This window comes from Solanum stenotomum, chromosome 10, assembly GCF_019186545.1.
Source record: "Solanum stenotomum isolate F172 chromosome 10, ASM1918654v1, whole genome shotgun sequence".
NCBI classification, from domain to species: domain Eukaryota; kingdom Viridiplantae; phylum Streptophyta; class Magnoliopsida; order Solanales; family Solanaceae; genus Solanum; species Solanum stenotomum.
In genome coordinates, this window is record NC_064291.1 from 12335333 (window position 1) to 12357290 (window position 21958).

The window sequence follows — 21958 nt, forward strand, 5'->3', positions numbered from 1 at the left end:
CTCCAAGACCTATCTATGACTCGTATAAAGACTGATGGGTCATCCTTGTGAACCGTTAAAAAATGTACTTGGACTTGATTTTGAAAAATTGTTTTCCCTCTTCCTATGGTCTCCATTTACAACATGTAGATGGGACATGTAAAACCAAACTTCAGCCCAAAAGGTTCTTTCTCCTCTTTCCAAAGACTGAGGTGTTACACCAATATAGCATGTCCAGAAGTCTCACAAATACTACAATTCAACTAAAAGGGAAAAGGACCATACAATATAAAAAATTATACTCAAAACATAAGTATGCGAAACCGATAGACAACTAATGGCTCTAGGAAGAATGAAGTTTGTCAATCCTTTGATGAGACAACACCTCTATTACAAAGGTGGATCATGACCTCTGTCTGAACCTACAACACTAATGCAACATCCCTAGGTAATGGAACGTTAGTACAAATAGATATGTACTGGTATGTAAAGAAAAACGTAGAATCATAAATAACTATGATAGATGGGTAATCAAATTACCACCTTAAAGTGAAATCCTACTTGTCTCCCTAACCAACATCTGAGCCCATAATAACCAAATATTCAGGGTACGATCGTGTTGACGTATGTCATATATTTATATATATATATATATATATATATTGTAACACCCCAGGAATTTATTTATCTGAGACCCTAACCATCTTTCGTTGTGAGTAGGATTTTACCGAGGAATTTAAAATTTCTTGAGTTTTAAGGAAACTATATGTAGCACCTTGAGTTCCAAGAAGAATTAAAGAGAATTCATTCAAGTCATTCCTTTGTTCTTCTATGTTTTAAGTCAACTTTTAACGACCATAACTCTTAGTACAAAATGAGTTAGGTGGGCCATAAGGTATCAAATGAAATGTCTTCGAATTACCTTTCCAACACCACTAAGTTTGCTAATTTTCAACTTCGGATGAGTGAGATATGCCCTTTTGAAATCAGGCTATCCAAATAAGGAAAGTTACTCGAAAATAGTAAAGGGTATTTTGGTCTTTTCCTTATTCAATTAGGTTTAATTCATTTCTAGTAAGGTTTTAGGGGTCTAATATGATTGGGTTCAGTTTTATAATCCTAATATATGCCTAGGGTTTTACTTGAGAGTTCAAGAAGAGAAAAGAAGAGAAAAGAGGAGAAAAGAGGAAAGGATCAAGGCGTTCATCGAAGTTCTTGAGTTTTCTTACGGATTTTTGCCATGGGTTTAATCCCTAAGAGGTATGTAAGCTTCCATATTGTGGGTTCGTTCATCCACACACTAATCAAGTCATTCTCAACGCAAATTTCATTCTTGAAGTTGAAAGAGTAGAGTTCTTGATGAGTTCTTGATAAGTGTTGTTGAGGTTCATTCTAAATCATGTTTTGTTGGGTTTTTGATGAATTCTTGAGATGAAAGTGAGTATTTTGAGGGCTATATTGAGTGGATTAGAGTGTACTTATGTTGAGTAAAAGAATCCAAGCGATTGGGGAAGAAACCGTTTGATTCTAGGTGAGTTAGGGTGAGAAAACGAGCAAAGAAATTCTTCGGGTTTTCTGGGTTGGGTCATGGCTCCCCGCGCCAGCCAGCGTCCCCCAAATTATGTTCTGTAGTTTAAGAGATGGCGCCCCGCGCCACTCAGTGCGCTAGGGTCGCTTGGCCCATCCAGTTTACAGTCAGTTGCTTCGTTTGAGTTCTTTTAAAGTGTACCTTCACTCCCTTTTGATTCTAAACACTCTAAACTACTTCTAAACACCTAGAAATCATTCATAACATTAATCATAAACCTTGAAACCATAATTCAAATTCAAGGTAGAGTTAAGAGGTAAGTCTTGACAGTTCTTTCGAATATTTTGAGAAAGTCCCTTCGAGTCTTTTTGAGAAGTCTTCTACAATTTCTAATAACTTGTTTCAAGACTCGAACAAGTGAGTATGAGTGTGAAAAGAATGTATTGATGAGTCTACTTTATCATCACGAGATCCTTTATATCATAAACCATAACTCTTGAATTCATAATTCACATTCAAGAGATAGTTAAGAGTAGAGTTCAAGAAAGCCTTTGAGTTCAATTGTGAATCCTTTGAGGTCAACTATTGGTTCGAGCTAAGTTTTTAGGAATTAAGTATGAGAATGACAAGAGTCATATACATGAGTTCCTTATTGATATTTTGACCCTTGAATCGAGTCGTTCATGCCCATAACTTCCGCATGAACTCCATCAGTTGAGTACCTTTGAGAGGAGTAGTATCTTCAAGTTCTAGGTCTTGAGTATTGATTTCCTAACCCCTTTGAGATTATATTTCTAATTATAGGACTACTACATGTTTCCCATGAATCCCTTGAATTGAGTTTTTCATGCCCATAACTCCGCATGAACCCTATAAGTCGAGCAGTCTTGATATGAGAAGTATATTTGAGTCCTTCAGTTGAGTAGTTCATACTCATAATTCCGCATGAACCCTCTGAGTTGAGCATTGTTGAATTGAGTAGTATAATTGAAGTTCTTGAGTTCTAATTATTGAGTTCTATCTATCGTTATTGAAAACCTTGAATTGAGTCGTTCACGTCCATAATTCGGCATGAACTCTATTTTAAAAAGTCTTTTGCAAATGCAGTAAACTTGTTTTAAGACTTGAATTTTGAGTTGAGTAAAAAGTAAAGAGTGTAGTTCATTTCTTCAAAAGAGTATATGAGGACTATGTATTCCCAAAGAGTGAATATTTTTGCATTGAAACAACAAAAGAACCACCGATTTCCAAAAGAGCCTTTGAGCTAGTTTTTCAATAAAGAATAAATGGTTTCACATATAATCAATAGAGGAAACACTGATTTTACTAGAGAGCCTTTGGGCTAGTTTTTGAGCAATTATCTCAAACCATAGAAAGAGTTATGTTTTTAAACATATGAGCTAGTTATATTTTGGGAGTAGTATTGAGCACCGATATGAGGGAGGGTTTTAGACAACCCACATCCCCCATAAACCATGTAGCCAGCATGGGTAGAAAAGGGGTCATACTTTTTAGATAATTCCTTAGTGTTTTTTAGCATAGACTAGTGGATCCACTTAGTAGTTAGGTTATATACCCCATGTAAGGTATAGGACGGCCCTGGCAGTGTGATGGTTGTCGATTAGAGAACCTCCCACATTTATATTTTGTATTCTTATATACATAAAGATATTTTGTATCTTTATATACGAACAAAGTTTATTGTGTATTCTTATATACACAGAGAGTTATTTTGTATTTTTCAATACATTGAGTTGCTTTCTACTATTTTAAAAGCTTCCCATATATTGCATTTGTATTGTCGCTTTATATAGAGTTGAGTATCCAGAGTTGAGTATCCAGAATTAAGTATCCAGAGTTGAGTATCTAGAGTTGAGTACCTAGAGTTGAGTATCTTATTGTTGAGATTGAGCCTTATTTCACTGAGTTGAATATCTTATTGTTGAGTTGAGCCTTATTTCACTCAGTTGAATATCTTATCATTGAGTTGAGTGGGTTGAGAAAAGGTAAGTATGTTTCTATTCCACCAGTTAAAGCTTATGTTATGCTTTAGAATTCCCCTTACATGCTCGTATATTCTGTGTACTAAGCCATTTGTCCTGCATCATTTCATGATGCAGATACAGGTATTCAGGATCATCAACAGGAGCTTCATTAATACCACATGGAGTTCGAGTTAGCTATGGTGAGCCTTCTATCTTTCGGAGGGTTCCACTTGTACTTTCAGTTATATCAGTTGTTAGGATGTTGTGGGTCTTGTCCTGACTTCCATCTTTTTCAGTTAGAGGCTTTATATATACACAGTAGAGTTTGAGAAGGCTGTTTCATTTATCTTATTAAAGGTATTAAGGACTTGAATTGCTTATTGTTGGCTAATTGAATATTCTATTTATATTCAGAGTAAATCATTCGAGTTAAAGCTTTGTATTTAAGTTTCATTAATTTTATTTAGTTTTTAAGCTTTTGTATCCTTGACTTGGTCTTCCGCTTGTGGTCAGCTAAGATGAGGGTCCGCTTGGGGACCAACAATGGTTCTCGAGTGCCGGCCATGTCCAGGGTATAGGCTCGGATTGTTACAAACTTGGTATCAGAGCACAGATTTTAAGTGTCCTAGGGTGTCTATGAAGCCGTGTTAGTAGGGAGTTGTTTATAGTTATGAGGTCCCCACTTCTATAAACGAGGGACTATAGACATTTAAGAAAAGTTTCCCTTCTTTCATAATCTTAATCATGCAATAAAGCTAAGTCATAGAGATTTATTCATACTCGTGCGTTTCTCAGAATCATTCGACTACCCATCATACTAGAGGTGGTTGAGAAGCAAAGTCAATCCTTTATGGGGCTTGAGAGAAGCCTGTGAGTGAGCTTTAGTATTGAGTTTTAAAGGAATGCACTCATATTCATATGAATCGTGCGTTTGAGCTAAAAGTCAAGTGTACTCCCCTCTCTAAATATTGTTTCAGATGAGATCCTTATGGGGAAGTGTGTTGTAGAGCTTGGGTAGCATTTTCACCTGAAAAGGTAGCATGAGTTACGAGATCATGAGCAGTAGTAGTGAAAGAACCCAGAATTAGAGGAAAGTATGCATAGGTTTAGTAATCCAAGAAAGGGAGATAGTGATGAGGCAGGCTATGTTATTATAGTCATGCGCCCAGTAAGTTATTGATAAGGAGTTTTCCCTTATGGGTAGACTAAGAAGTGATGAGTTGTGAAGATCTCATGATAGGAGGTAGAGTAAGAGTTGTTAGTCAAGATGAGATAGAGTATATCTTTTTAACCATAATAGAGTTGATGTCGATGTGCCATCGTGATAGAGTAGGCTTAATATATGTGTTGAATAGACACACATAATATTCATAAAGTGATAGATCTAAGCTAGGCTTATGATTTGTTTGAGAGGGTCATGCTGTTCAGAAGGTTATAGAACTGATTAAGTAATGAGGTATAGTATAGAAGGCGAGCAATTATATTGATATTCGGGTTTAGTAATAACCATTAAGCTTGAATTTGAGATGAGTGTCATGATCGAAAGAATGATGATGAGTCCACAAATTGAACTCATTTAGGGCTATATTTTGATAGAATTAGTGTCCTCAAATGCATATTTTATCTCAATATCTGATGAAAACCCTTAAGTTTCAGGTATTTGGAGTTTGAGGGAAAGCATGGACACTACTTAGCAAAAAAGCAACAAAAGTAGCTGAAAGAACGAAGAAATGAAGATCTGAGAATCGTCGAATCCATTCGGCGAGTCGCCAAAAGGTCTTATCCTCGCCTTTTGTCCCAGTGTGTTGAGCCCTGAAAGAACGGATCAAATTGGCGGTGAAAAGGAGCAGTCGGCGTATCGCCGAGCAGTTCCTTGAAGATGTACTAAGTCACCCAATGATCCAAAATATGATGATGCTGAAAGGTAACGCAAGACGGTGATGAACTAAACCAAAGGGTGGATCACCGATTTGATTGGCGATCCCGATTAACTTCGCTGAGTGATCCTTCGCAACACATTTCCTGAAAACTATAAATACTAGCTAGAGTTTTGTAGCTTAGTATCAGAGTAGAAATTATTATTAGCAAGTTTTATTTTTAAGTTTTAATAGCAGACTTAAAATAGTCTCTCTAAGCTTGGAAAGGATTTTGAAGAACTTGAAGATTCAAAGGGTTTCAACTCCAAGATTTTGGACTTGGGTCTTGTGGGTTCTTCACTTTTGACTTGTTTTAAGACTTAATCTTGCATACCTATTGATGGAAACTGAGATTGGTATACATTTTTACCTCTTTTACATGTGTAGCTAAAACCCCAATTCTTGGAGTGTGATTTTGTGAATACGGGTTAGATTATATGTTGGGTCTTGCTTGTTGATGGTTTATTTATTGTGTAAATGTGATTTCGTTTAGTAGTTGTGGTGGAACTTAATGAAAATGTAGTTGCAAATACGATTTCACCTTTGTGTATTTGGCTTGCTCGAGAGAGAGGTCATAAAACTAAGACTACTAAATTGATGGCCGGTGGGATTGGGTCGACATGAGGTTCAACTCGAGAGAGTGAGTGGCTAAGGCGGAGGCTGTTCTTCATGTGGCAAGTGGGTGTCCGAGAGGAACCCATTTGATTCGGGGTAAGTTGCTCGAGAGAGAATTTACCCCCACTATAGTCTAGCCTAGTCACAAATACTCAACGGATTTACTAACAAAAGTATGTAACCAGTAGTCTAGTCTTACCCGTATTCCTATCACATCCCAAGAATCCCATCTTCATAATTGTATCTCTTTTTATTTTTGCTGATTTTGCTTTTTACTTGCTTACAAATCCCCCATTGATAACTGACACTCGTGTCAAACCCTATAATTTGTCATGTCTTCATTCGATAAAGTCTTTAGCTACGGTTAGCTTTAGAACTTTCGCGCTTAATCACTAATTTTCAGAAACCGCTCCGTTGGGACTCGACCCCAACCCTTGGTTGGGTTACTTTACTATTTTACGATCGTAGACACTTGCATTGGAAGTTATGTCTTGATTACGCAAATATCAAAATGGCGCCACTGCCGGGCAGTGGTGTTACGTGAAAACTTTTGGTTAAGATGAATTTTGCTTTTGATAGTCGTCGTTTACTAACTTTATTTTTAGTTTTGTTTTTCTTTGAAGTTGTTGATATAGGAAGATACCCTGAGCATGGATGAGGGAAACGGTAGCAATTCAGCTTAGACGAGTCAAGAAGTCGAGATGGACTTCAAGTTAACGGCACTGGTAACTCAGCTGAACGAGTTAGCCACCAAAATATTAGAGATAGAAAACCAGTGTAAAAGCCAATGAAGGTACATACCCCCTCATGAGCGGAAGCAGACTAGAGACAGGGAGAACAATCGTGTCGAGGACACACTCCAAATAATTGTCCAAAAGATCACCGGACAAGATCGAATATTGGAAAAGATGAAGGAGAATGTTGAAGTGTTGAATCAAATGATTGGCTCCCATTCTAGATCGATCCAGCTAATTAGGACACTCATGAGTTATGCAGTGCCTCCTCTTCACTCAAATGAACTATTGGGGTTACCTAGTAACACTAGGACCAACCCCACCAATGGAGAGTGAGTAAGAACTCGCGTCGTGCCACGACGTTAACTAAGGTGCTTCTTGGGAGGCAACCCAAGGTTTTAAATGCTTTAGTTTGCTTTTATAAATAATGGTGTGTTAGTGGTGAGGGTTTAGATGCTGAAAGTGTTTGGAAAATACATATTGGCGAATAAAATGGTCAGTCGGCGAATCACCGAAGAGGTCGGCGTGCCTGATGAAGATCACTATTTGGAACTCACTTTGACGGAAGGTCCTGTAAAACTTGGCAAGCCAAGTGACCACTCGGCGTGTCGTTGAGTGGATCGGCGAGTGCGACTAACATCACCGAATGGACGCGAACTAGACGGTTTATAATGGCCAAATTCTCAGAATATGAACTTCTTCACTTTCCCTCGCTTTTAAACTTCACAAACTCACACCAAGGTAGTAATATCAATATTTTTATATTCCATTAGTATTTTAGTTGTTGATTGGTTCTCGGAACTAGGATTTCTTTGCCGCCTAGCTTTTCAATCACGTTTTAATCGGCATTTAAGGTTGGTTTCTAAATCCCGCGTTTACATTAAAAAATTGTGTACTCATTTGCAATGATTGTATTGTATTGTTGTGTGATGTACCTCTCTGATAGAATTAGAATGCTTAAATGCCTATTTCAATTTGCAAATCTTACCCTTATTATTTTGATCGTCAAATTTCCATAATTTTTGTGCTTTTAAATGAATGAATTTTCAATGAGTTGTGCTTGCTTGTCGTTTAGATTGTTTTGGTGAAGTCTGAGTAACCCATGTTTGTGCTAAATGACGAAAATTGCTCAATGATAGAGTGGGTGACAACACTCTTAAGAGCAAATATCGTCAAATGGCTAAATTTGGTAAAATCGGGAAAAATCTGAGTATCCCGGGGTGATAGGTAGTACGAGTCTCGTTTGAATTTTATTAGTGCATGCTTTGATTTTGTTATTGGGGGTTGCGGGGTTGAATTCGAGAAGATGGATTGAAAATGGGCACGTTGAGCCGTTTGGCGAGTTGGGTCGAGCTCGCCGAACCACTCGTCAGTTCACATAATAACCCCATCTCACTTTTAAATTCATGCTTTATGTGTTGTTTGATTCTGTAACTTTTGGTGAGAAGACTCTGGTCGCCGAAAGCACTCAGCGACTCGATGAAAGTACTCTTGATCCCCTTTTGTATGCTCCCCTGAACCTCTGTTGCACTGTAACTTTCGGCGAACTAACCTAGGATTGCCGATAGTAGTTGGCGATTCGCCGAAAGGGCCTTCCATCGTCAACTTGCTATAATTTTTAAGCTAACCCCTTTGGCGAGCCCGACTTAGCTCGCCGAAGAGGTTCGGTGACTCGCCGAATAGATCGGCAAGCCTGTCTGCAATAAATTTTCTGCGTTTATGTTTGAATTTTCTACTAATTTGTCCCGATCTCTTACAGATATGGTACACAAAAATCTAACCACGCAACCTCAGAAGAAAGCACATGGCATAACCATAAACGAGGGGGGGTTAAATCCTCCTAAGAGGAGAGGAGAAGAACTCTCACCGGGAGATAAAGGCAAAAGAAAGAAGAATATAGCTAGAAATGGAATAGCTATTGAAATCCAAGCTAATTTTTCAGAACCAGAAGATGAGCAGCCTCTGATAAACCGAAGGGATGAACTCCAGGCCAGATCTCAGTCCACATCCACTAATATTCCCTCAGTTGCCACTCCTCTGGCAACAGACTTCGTGCTAGTGCAGACACCTGCAATCCCTATCGCTACTCCTCCTAGACTACTGAACAGACTGAAAGGTGAGGGGGTACGGACCATCCTAGATGAAAAGCTATTATCTACGGAGTGGCTGGAAGGCAAGCATCCCGATGTGTTTGACACCCTCCGATACCATGAGTTTGAGCAGTTTACAAGACTCGGAGGCCCTTACATTCCTTATTGGGTTAGGGAATTTTACACAGCTTATGGAGAGTTGGTGCCCAAGAATAAGAAGAAGGCAAACGATTTTAGACCGGTAAAGTCGGTCATGGTCAGAGGCAAGGAAGTTGAGTGCCGCAACAAGTATATTAACATTATATTGGGTAGACCGCTACACTCTGTACTTCCCTATGAAGGGTTGCCTATTGTTCAATACCTAGATGACCTGAAAAGTTGGCTGGCTCCTCTGATTTCTGACACCACCCCGAGGTGGTTGGATGCAAGGGCACCTATTGAGAAGAGGGACTTGAACATCGCTGCCAGGTTCTGGTTTGGTTTCATCAGCAACACCATCATGCCATCCCAGAATGAGTCCATTTTGTGCCATCCTAAGGCAGCTTACCTTGGTTCTATCATGTCCAGGAGGCACATCGATCTGGGGCTGCTGATTTCACAAGAGATGGCCATGAAGGCCAAGCAAAATCTGACTTCTTTGTATTCCCAGTCTTGATCACGGAGTTGTGCCAGCGTGCTGGAGTACCTCGGGACACTACGAGGGATATTAAGGTCACCTCGTCTTTCTCCATTGACATTCGGTGTATTGAGGCCGAGTTCACAGAGAGGAGGTTGACAGGAGGAGAGCAGCTCCGGCAGTTATTTCCCCGAAAGTTGATGTTGACTCATTACCAGCAGAGGCACCTTCGCCTACTCCGACCTCTAAGCATTCAGGTACATCCGCTCCTTCTTCTTCTTCACAGGTCCCAGGTGCATCTTCCTCCTCCTAGCCTACCAGGATTACTCCGTCCATGATCCTGAAGATGGGACAACGGGCCTATTCAGCGGATGTGAGAGTGACTCGATTGGAGAGATCCATTCTATGGATGATCGATGGTGCTATCTTGGCTGCACTGACCCTCCTTAGGGCCTCTGTTGATGATCTAGCTACTAGAGTCACTGCTTGTGAGAGCAGACAGAGGAAGACATCTGAGGTTTCGGCTTTGAAAGCTGAAGTGGCAGATTTGAGGAAGGACGTAGACTATTTGAAGTCTACTGACTTCACCTTATTGATGTGGGGTGCAGATGACGAGGATATGCCTGAGACCTTGGGGATTTCTCTGGCTACCACCGGATATGTACAGAGGGGTGGCACAATATATGAGGAGTCGGATGCAGAGACCGGCGAGGAGATGATAACAGTACATGAGGAGGAGATGATGGAGAGCCAAGAGCAGAGCATATTTAGAGATTTTTCAGCTCTTGTGAGGATAATTGTGAAGCCAGTGATCCATACATCACCGACTGAAATGTCCACAGTAGCCCTTAGTGGATCTGGCACTGCTATTCCCTCTGAGGTAACTCCGGGCACTGATGCCCAACTCCATACTACTACACCGGGCACTGAGGCCCCGACAAATGGAAAGACTGCATAGACAAGACTTTTCTTTACCTTTCTCTCTATCTTACTTACTTTTACTTTTGGATACTTCTATTCACATTTGAGGACAAATGATTTTTGTTTATAGCGGGGTGAAGCCTGATGAGTCCACAAATTGGAGTCATTTAGGGCTTTATTTTAATAGAAATAGTGTCCTCGAATGCTTGTTTTATCTCAATACCTGATTAAAATGCTTAAGTTTCAGGTATTTGAAGTTTTACTAGAAACATGGACACTTAGGCACAAAACAGAGCAAAAAGGGCTGAAAAGAAAAAGAAAAGAAAGTTTACGGATCGCCGAGTCCAACTTGGCGAGTCGCCGAATTGACATGCACCGCCCTTTGTTCCAGTACGCGAAGCCTTGAAGGAAGTGGATGGAAAGGCGAGGAAAGGAGCAGTCGGTGAGTCGCTGAATAGTTCCACAAAGCAGTACCGTACCGCCCAATGATCCAGAATATGAGGATGTTGAAGGCAAGACACTGAAGGCGATGAGCTGATTAAAGGGCGGATCGCCGAGTTCATCGGTGATCTCGACTAATGTCGCCGAACGATCCTCCACAACACAATCTGTGAAAACTATAAATACTAGTTAGAGTTGTAGTCTTAGTATGGAACATTTTAGAATAAAAATTATTAGTCTATAGTATTTTTCTGTATTTTTCTCTCAAGTTTGGAGAGGGTTTTGTGGAGACTTGAAGAAAGGAGTTCATCTTCCCCATTTGGGTCTTTTTTATTCTTCTTCCGTAGCTTAATTCAAGGTTTAATTTCTTATACCTAGTTGATTTCTTTATCATGTTAGGTATAATTTCTTATTTCTTGATGTGTGGCTAAAAAAACCCCATTTTTGGGGTGTGATTTAGAAAATATGGGTTGATATTCTTGTTGGGTCTTGCTTGCTGATAGGTTAGAAGTATTTTAATGGTGATTTCACCTAGTGGTTGTGATTTAATCTAAAGGGTTTGTAGTTGCAAATACAAAGTCACCCATGTGTTTTCGGCTTGCCCGAGAGGGAGGTCGCGAAACCAAAACCACTAGACTGATGGCCTAAGGAGTGGGTCAACATGAGGTTCAGCCTAAGAGGGTGATCCCTAGTCCCATATCCTAACACTCAACTCGAGAGAGTGAGTGGGGTAAGACGTAGGTTGGTCTTCATGCGGCAAATGGGTGTTCGAGAGGAACACATTTGAAACGGGGTAAGTTGCCCGAGAGGGAACTTATTTCCATTTAAATCTTAGCCTAGTCACTATTGTCTTGCAAATTTCCTATTGAAAGCATGTACCCAACGATTTATCTCAACTTGTATTGCAGTCACATCCCAAGAACCTTCCCCCATACTTTATTTTATTGTTTAGTTTGTTGTTTTATCACTTGTTACAGAACCCCTTTTGATATTTGACACTTCTGTGTCACCCCCTTTAATTTACAATGTATTTTATCGTAAATATTTTTAGATACGACTAATTCAAACGAAATTCTAATTGGCTACTAATTCTCAAAACCACTCCCTTGGGACACGACCCCAACCCTTGGTTGGATTACTATATTATCGACGATCGTAGACACTCATACCGTAGGATAGTGTCGTTGGTCACGATAAGCATCAAGACCTACCTTTGTGCATATTTATTTTGATTATATATTTTGGGTTGTGAGCTAATATTGTGTTATTACACTACTTTGCGTGGATGTTTGAGCTTGTGTTATTACACTGCTTTGCGTGGATGTTTGGCTTGTGGCTCTTTTTATTTTAAATCTCTTATTTTAAATTGCAAAATGATTTTGACCCGTCCAAATTTTTTTGCCACCTCTTGTGTGTTGAATGTGGCAGTTCTTTTGCAAAATTAGAGTCTCAATTCCGATCAATATCGATGACTTGAATAATGCTCTCAATCGAACGAACATAAATGCGTGGCTACGATAAGGCCAAATGAAGTTTCATAGACAATATATGAACTCTTTGCATCTCATTATGACTAGCCTAGTATCGAATCGAATCTCTTGTGATGATCATTGCACACTAGCGAAAGTGTGAAGTCTTGTTTAATTTATAGTATCAATGCCTGGTGTGATGAGCTTACCTGTGAACTATGTATGATGGACCCTAGAATTTATCCCGTTGGTCCGGTCAACTAAGTGATGCTATCTCTTCATATGATCTTAGGCAACTTCTAAGAGTGTGAGCCAATTTGACATATACCTCTTTTGTGACCTACCTTGTGAGTGTGTGAACCGCTTTTGAACACCCCTTGAGCCTTACCTTCCTTTGGAAAAAACTTGATGTAAACTAGACCTTTCTTTATCCATCACCCATAATCCTCATGAAGCTGTGGTTAGTTGAATAGCCAACTTAGGCCAAAAGCGTAAGTTGGGGGTGTGTGAAAAGATAAGGGCAAGGAAAGTCTCCTCTTACCCATGGTTTTGAGAAAAAATGGAACCCCTCCATATAAAAAAAAGAGAGAAAAGAGAAAGAAAAAGAATGAAAAAGAAAGTTGTGGAATAAAGTACAAAAGAAATGGGGTTTCCAAACGATATCAATCTCTAGTTTGTTGGTTTGAGGCTTCGGAGCCTAGGCCACATGGTACAAACTTGCTTTAGGAGGCGTTGGATAGAGTCTGTGTGATTCAGGATAGGCTACGAGAAGCTTAGAGAAGGCAAAAGAGTTATTATGACCGTAGGCATTGCACCTTGAGCTTTGGTGTTGATGATCTCGGTTTCCTCCAAGTGTCACCCTTAAAGGGTATGATGATGGTCACAATCAAAGCATAAACAAATCTTAAAATAGTCCAGGATCATAAATCTTAAGAACACACATTTAGAAATTAAAAGAAGAGAATTCGATGAAAACTTACAAGATAAACATGATATAAACGATCCTGTCACACTTCCAATGATGTTTAGTCAATTACCAACAATTCTCACTGATTTCCTTTAAAATGAGCTCACACCAGCTGATATGTAGTAAACAACTAAGACAAAATGACCTGAAAATTGTTCAACTACCAGTTAATAAGCTTTACATTTGTTCATCATGATCGTTGAGCCCAAGAGTCGAGATCACCGAGGCAAAGGAAAATGAACTTTGCGAAAGTGATGCCAAGCTCGCGTCACAAAGAGAAAATCATAGTGCAGTAGCAAAGGCTGCACATGCTCAAACTTGAAATTGAGAAATGCTCTAACTGAGGTCTCAATATTTGTTCGAAACTCCGTGCACACAAACGAACTATGCTACCCCACCAAATTTAATATGTTGGACTCAATGGAAAGGTCAAACTTACAATGAACGTTGTTTCTCTAAAAAAGTGGATCCCACACCTAATTCTCTATATTAGCTAAAAGCCATAAGGTAGCTTGAAATGAGTCCGGAAGCCTCAGAACCCAAAGTAAAGGTCCATCTAGACTAAAATTGACACCTCGAACCTAATTGATACGAAACTAATTGGACAATTATAATTTGAATCAACATGGAAATTGAAATAATAAAAGATATGTGGATTATCAACAATTAATTGAGTTTATGGGTAACAAGGGACATGATACCCTCACCTCCCAGCTGAACACAATCAATTAACCAATAATCCAAGTTCAATCAAACAATGAGAAACCAAATGAATCCACAAATTGATGACTCGATGATTAATCAAACTAGAAGAAGTTAATATGAAATAAAGAGGAGTCACTCCTAATCACTCAACTAAACCAGTAGGAATCCACCTATTGATTGAGAACCTCATTTGGGAATCAACCCAAATGCTTAAGTTATGGTTGTCAACTACAATATTCACGACAATTTCTCAATTTATCAAAACTTGGGAATGAAATGACTAAGACAACCATATATGGCCTAGCTTTTACACACATATCCCAAAAGTGGCTTATTTAACAACTGGCCCAAAAGTGGCCATGCTTGATCGCCCAAATGCACTTGGCATTGCCCAAGTGTTTCTTTATCACCACATTTTATTTGATGCTCGCCCAAGTGGCTTGAGCTCGCCAAAATGGCGATGCCCATCCCAAACTTGGTTTGATGGTCGCCCAAGTGGCTTAGGCTTGCCAATATGGTTTTGCCTTGTAATGACCCGAATGGTCATTTTATAGAAATTTTCATAAAATTATCATTTTTGTACCCCTTTCGATAGTTGTCCTGGGTCATTTCTATTAAGTCAGTGAAATTGATTTGGAAATTTTGAACAATTCGCTCAGCTATAGTAAATTAATTAGCAAGTAAATTTTAAATAATTTTAATAGGTGGTCAATGGGCCAAGTCCATAATTTATAATACCCTATACCACTTGGTCCATATGTTAGAGATAAGTTAAAGAGGTTTAACCGTGTTTAGATTATACTTTGAGGGAAATAGAAAAGAAAAAGGTCAGGAGAATACTCATCACCTCCGCCGTCGACAAAGAATGCTTCTTTCAGGTAATTGTTACATTTGAATGTTCCTTCCAATTTTTGTGGTGGTCAATTGGCAATGATTGAAAGTGGCAATAATGGATTCACACTGGGAGACCAAAATAGGGTGTCAACCATTTCTATCTTGCCCAATGTATTCTCATATCTAGTTTTATTTGATCTCTTCTAGTGTGTTCACACATCTGTCGAAATAATTATCATTTTGCTACTCTTATCTTATATCATGGATATGTGTGTTTTTTTTTTTACTGATCAACACTCTGCCTCATACAATATATTTGATTAAATAATTGTTCTATAAAGCTTACTTTAAGTCTTGGTGGTACATTCTTATTGTATAAAAAACCAAATTCGAGTTTTCATTTTATCCACCTCGCTCCAATATATAAGATGTGCGACATCCTTTTCGATCTTCTCATTTTCTTGCATTATTGATTAAAATTAATTCATAAAGCTTCTTCTCCGAGAGATGACTTATTTATTAATCTTAATTTTCATATTTATCTCATGTGTTGTGTCATTAAACTTGCACTTCATTTACTCTGTTTTAATTTTGCTCAACCTTAAGTCCTTAGACTCTACAGTTCTAACTGTATGATTTATTATAAGATTAGCTTTGTCGTATGTCTCGTCAATCAATATTATATCAATATTTTCATGTCATTAATTAGCATAATTTTTTAATCAATTAAAGTTCTCTTGCGTTTTTTAAAGAAAAGAATGAATTTGAATGAAATTTCTTTCTTATTCCTCCATTTCAATTTATATTGCACATTTTATGTTCTGTCAATTTAATAAATATTTGATACCAAATTAAATAAATTAATTTAATACTTAAAATTTAAATACATAAAATATAAAAAACAATGAAATGCTTATCTATAAATATAGCTTAATTAAACCTAATATAAATATAAAAAATAATATTCAGTTTGGAACAAATTGATTTTTAATTAAGAAATATATATAAAAATATAATTTATACTTATAAATAAAATTGACACTTAAGATTATGTAAAATATATATGATATATTACGCGTCATTTTGTAAAAAATGACAAATAATTTTGAAAAATGCCTTATTTTACGAAATAAAATGTTTATTTCATTTATTGATAATTCAAAAGGCATGACTCTTTAATTAAGTAAATAGTGGTAGACTAAAACATGGTGTCAACAATTTCTAGCTTACCCAATATATCCTCGTTCCTCATCTTGTCTAATCACTCCTAGCATATTCTACCCAATACCCATCCATCAACCCATTATCATTTCGCTTTTCTCATTTTATATATGGACATGTGAGTTTTATGAGTAGTCAACGTTCTGTCTCATACAATATAATTTTCACTAGTGAACTTAGCCGGACTTTCCGTGATCATAATAGCTCGTTAAATTCAATAAATAACTTTTTAAAATAATTGAGTACTTAAAATATTCTATATATTTTTTGTAGTGTCATCCTAATAACTATATATTTCAGATTTCAAGTTTTAGTGAAGTTTATTATTAGTACTTAAGTTTTATAACTTTTATAATTTTAAGTCTCTTAAGAGTCTTTCATCTTCCGAAAATATTATTTATATCGCTAAACTTATGCTCCTTATTTTTGTAACGAAAAGAAAATTTGATTCAGTAAGTTGAACTCTTTATATACATGTTTATCTATACATAATTTTTCCTTTCATTTATTTTGAAATTTATAAAATAATTACTTTTGTTTGTCTAAATAATGTGTAAATTTTTGCTAAACCATAATGTATATAAATAATTACTTCTAGAGTCGCTACAAAAAAATACTACCTAAAAAATATCATTCATGAGTCTATCATTCTTTTATAATTTTTTTAACATTCTATACAAAAAATTATCTCGAAATATTGGTGAAAAATATTGCAATATAAATACAAAACAATCTATTTAAATTAGCTATTTAAACTTGAATCCTTAATATCCAGTTGTTCCACTTGGGCTACTTCTATGTAGGAAGTTGAATTTTGTGCCATCAAAATTACTTCCCTTGAATCTGATTCCCTTTTAATCGTAACCTTGTCATTGGCCCGAGACTACTAAAACATGAATAGTAAAAAACAAAATAGAGGATTCTTCCGTATCACTCATTAAACAAAGTTCAAATATTTATCCTAATGTAGTTTATAATGCAAAAATGCCTCTAAATTTACCTCGTTATGTATTAGTAAGGTAATCTAAGATTTACTGACAATGTCATCCATTTTCTCCTCTGCAGTAGATTATACCTCGTTATGTATTACGTATCTTTTCATAATGCTGGTCTCTTCGCTTTTCCAGTAATCGAAATAAATTTGGCGATAATCTTCACATATCTTGCTTATTTGTTGCTGTAATACCCCGCTACTAGAAAGACTTAGAACTAGAAATAAACCGTTTTTGGAAATAATCAAATTGGAAAGTTTGACAAAGTTAAGTTAAGTATGAGTTTTGGGTCAACTTGAAACGACCATAACTCCTAGATCAGGATGATTTAGGTGTTATACAAGATACCGTAGGAAAGATCTTTCAATTATCTTTCCAACGCCACCTAGTTTGCTCAGTTTCGAGTTTGTATGAGAGAGATATGCCCATTTGAAGTTGGGTTGTCTAGCTAAGGAAAGTCAAAACCGGATTTTAGAAGGGTATTATGGTCTTTTCACTACCCAATTAATTAAATTCGTTTTTTGTAATTAAGTTGGGGTCTCAACTGATGAGATTCAGTTTACGCTATTGAAATTAAGTTAGGGTTTTGAGAGAAGAGAAAAGAAGATAAGAAAAGAGAAGAAGAAGCAAGGAATCGCCAAGTTCTTGAAGAATTACTTGTAGATTTCGCCAAGGGGAGATCCCTATGACGTATGTGAGATCACATAGCGTTGGGTTAGTTCACCCAAGCGCCAATCATGATTTTATTCAGCAAAATTGTGTTCTTGAAAGGATAGAAATTGAGTTCGTGAGGGAATTGTTTAAAGTTTCTATTGGGTTCTTGATTGTTGAAGTTGTTGAGGAATTCATGATTTAGATTCATGAAATTATATGTCGTTTTGAGTAGATTCTTGCATATTTTGATTATGTAGTTGATCGAAGTGTTTGTAAAAGAACCAAGTGAATCTAAAGGGTTTAGAGTTGAAAAACGAGCAAGAAAAATTTGGGGAAATTCTGGGGAAAGGGGTGGGGCTTCGCGCCAGCCAAAGCGCCCCACTTTGTGTTCTGTAGTGTGGGCTCTGGGGCGCCGCGCCAGCCACTGCACCCCAACCCCAGTTCTTTAATTTCAGCTCTGGCGCCCCGTGCCACTCAGAGCGCCATGGACGCCAGGTTTTCTACCCTTTCCCACTTCTTTCCGTACTAGTTCCCTTGAAACGTACCTATGCTTTCTAGTTGATTCGCAAACTCTAAGATACGTCTAAACAACATGGAATCATCCATAACATGAGATCATGAGCGTTGAATCCATAATTTCATTCAAGGAAAGTTAAGAGTTAAGTCAGGAGAAGTTCATAGAGTTTTCCAAAAGTCTTTTACAAACGTTTTAACTTTGTTTTAAGACTTGAGTTTTGAGTTGAGTAAAGAGTAAGGATTGAAGTTCATTTCTTCAAAAGATTATATGGGGATTATGTATTTTCAAAGGGTAAAATGTTTTCATGTTTAAACAAGAGAGGAAACTTTGATTTCCAAAAAAGCCTTTGAGCTAGTTTTTCAGTAAAGAGTAAATGCTTTCACAATTAAGCAAAAGAGGAAACTTTGATTTCCAAGAAGAGCCTTTGAGCTAAGTTTTGAGCAATTATCTCAAACCACAGAAAGAAGTTATGTTTTTAAACATAAGAGCTAGTATTATATTTTGGGAGTAGTATTGAGCACCGATATGGGGGAGAGTTCAGACAATTCCCATCCCCCATAACCATGTAGCCATCATGGGTAGAAAAGGGTCATACTTTTTAGATGATTCCTTAGTGGTTTTTAGCATAGACTAGTGGATCCCCGTAGTAGTCAGTTCTATACCCTCGGCAAGGTATAGGACGGCCCTGGCAGCATCAGGCAAAATGTTGTATCATCACAATAGATCTTATGTGATGATTATCGATTAGAGAAACTCCCACAGAAGTATTTTGTATTATTATATACACAATGTTTTAAAAGCTTTTGTTTATATTGCATTTATATTATTGCTTTATATTGAAATGAGTTTAGTTCAGCTCACTTCAGTTGAGACCAAGTTTGTTCTTTCAGTTCTTTTCAAGCTTATGTCTTGTTTTAGTATTCCCATCGCATGCTCGTACATTCAATGTACTGACGCCATTTGGCATGCATCGTTGTTATGATGCAGATACAGGTAACCAGGATCAGCATCCAGCGCTTCGCTGATCCAGTTGAGCATTCAGAGTCTCGTGGTGAGCCTTCTTGCTTTTCATAGGATCCCTATTTACATTGCTTTAGTAGTTTTCAGTCGTTCGGATGATCGGGGGTCTTATCCCGACATCCCTCCCAGTTTTAGAGGCTTCATAGATAGATAGTTCATTTGTCACTATTTTATTATTAACTTATGTTTTGAGACTTGAGTTTCCATCTTGGCAAGTTGAATGATTCTTTTAAGACATTCTAAGTTTATTTCATGAGTTCATTAATTGAGACTATTTTCTTGTGTTTAAGTCTTCCGCTGAGTAGTAAGCTAGGCCAAGGGTTGGCTTGGGGCCAACAATGGTTCTTGAGTGCCAGTCCCGCCCAGGGTGTAGGCTCGGGGCGTGACAAACTTGGTATCAGAGCATAGAGTTCAAGAGTGTAAGTCTATGAAGTCGTGTCAGTAGAGTCCTAGTTATCGGTGTGAAGCGCGTCACATCTATAATTAGGAGGTTGCGACACTTAGGAATTATTCCATTTCTTTCATACTCATTTCGTGCGATATAGTTTATCTCTAAAAAGTTCCTACTAACTCGTGCTTGCACGTGTCTTTCAGATCAAGTCTCCACGAAGAGCTGTCAAAGGTCGTCTTGCTAGAAGAAATGTTGAACCACAGGAACAAGGGGTACCTAATGCACCAGAAGTGCAACCCTACGGAGAGGTCACCAAAGCCAAATTTCATGAAGTTATCCAGATGTTGAGCCAAGTTGTGACCAACCAAGCTGGGCAACAGAGAGGGAATCGACAGGAAGTGGCTGACACTTTAAGGATCCGTGAGTTCTTAAGGATGAATCCACCAAGCTTCACAGGTTCAAGTGTTACTGAGGATCCATAAAATTTTGTTGAAGAGCTTCAGAAGGTTTTTGAGATCATGCATGTTGCTGATACTGAGAGGGTGGAACTAGCTGCATACCAAATGAAGGGTGTCGCTAGAATCTGGTTTGATCAATGGAAGAAGAACCGAGATGAGGGAGCACGACCTGTGAGTTGGACTTGTTTTTAGGAGGCCTTTTTGGGGCGTTTCTTCCCCCGAGAACTGAGAGAAGCAAAGGTACGAGAGTTCCTCACTCTTAAGCAGGATTCTTTGAGCGCTCATGAGTACAGTCTGAAGTTCACACAACCTTCCCGCTATGCCCGGAGATGGTTGCTGACATGAAGAGCATGATGAGTTTATTCGTTGCTGGGTTGTCTCGCCTGTCAATCAAGGAAGGCAAGGCAGTTATGCTGATAGGGGATATAGACATAACAAGGTTAATGATCCATGTGCAACAAGTTGAGGAGGACAAGCTGATGAATAGAGAAGAGTTTAAGAATAAGAGGGTTAATATATTAGGGAATGAGTCTGGACAGCAAAAGAATAATGTGAACCGGTCTTCCTTCCAACAAAAACAAAAGGGACCTACTCCATCATCGGCTAGTGCACCTGCACCAACGAACAAAGGTGAGTACAATAGTCAAAATTTCAGAGCTAAACCTGCCTATTCTCAGGGTAGTATGGAACAATGGGGTAGTAAGCCTCATGTATGTGCTAAGTGTGGTAGGAACCACTCAAGGATGTGTCGTGATGGCTCCACTGGTTGCTTCAAGTATCGCCAGAACGTTCATTTTATGAGAGAATGGCCAAAGAACAAGTAGGGTAACGATAATGGGGGCAATAGAGCCCAGTCTTCTTCAATTGCTCTATTAGATAGAGCTACATCTAGAGGAGCTACTTCAGGGGTAGGCAGAGGAGGAAACCGTCTTTATGCTATCACTAGTTGGCAAAAGAAAGAGGATTCTCCAGATGTTGTCACTGGTATGATCCAAGTCTTTGACTTTGATGTTTATGCTTTGTTAGATCGAGGAGCAAGTTTATCCTTTGTAACTCTGTATATTGCGATGAATTTTGATTTTCTTCCTGAAAAACTTAGTGAGCCCTTTAGTATTTCTACACCTGTTGGTGAGTCTATTCTAGCAGAGAGAGTCTATCGTGATTGTACTGTTTCTGTCAATCACAAGAGCACCATGGCTGATTTAGTTAAGTTAGACATGGTAGATTTTGATGTTATTCTTGGTATGGATTGGCTTCATGTATGTTATGCCTCAGTTGATTGTAGAACTCAAGTTGTCAAGTTCCAGTTTCCTACTGAGTCAGTTATAGAGTGGAAAAGTAGTTCAACAGTGCCTAAGGGTTGTGTTATTTCGTACCTTAAGGCAAGAAAGTTAGTTTCCAAGGGGTGTGTCTATCATTTAGTATGAGTTAATGACTCTAGTGTTGAGATACCTCTTATTCAGTCAGTTTTAGTAGTAAAAGAATTTCCAGAAGTCTTTCCAGATGATCTTTTCAGAGTCCCTCCTGAGAGAGAAATAGACTTCGGTATAGATATTATTCCTGATACTTGTCCTATATCTATTCCACCATATAGGATGGCACCATCAGAGTTAAAAGAGTTAAAAGAGCAGTTGAAAGATCTCCTAGAGAAAGGTTTTATTCGGCCAAGTGTCTCACCTGGGGCGCTCCGGTCTTATTTGTGAGGAAGAAGGATGATTCTCTTGGGATGTGTATAGATTACCGTCAGTTGAACAAGGTTACCAACAAGAATAAGTATCTTCTTCCGAGAATTGATGATATTTTTGATCAACTTCAGGGTGCCACTTGTTTCTCTAAGATAGACCTCAGATCTGGCTACCATCAGTTAAGAGTAAGGGAATGTGATATTCCAAAGACAGCTTTCAG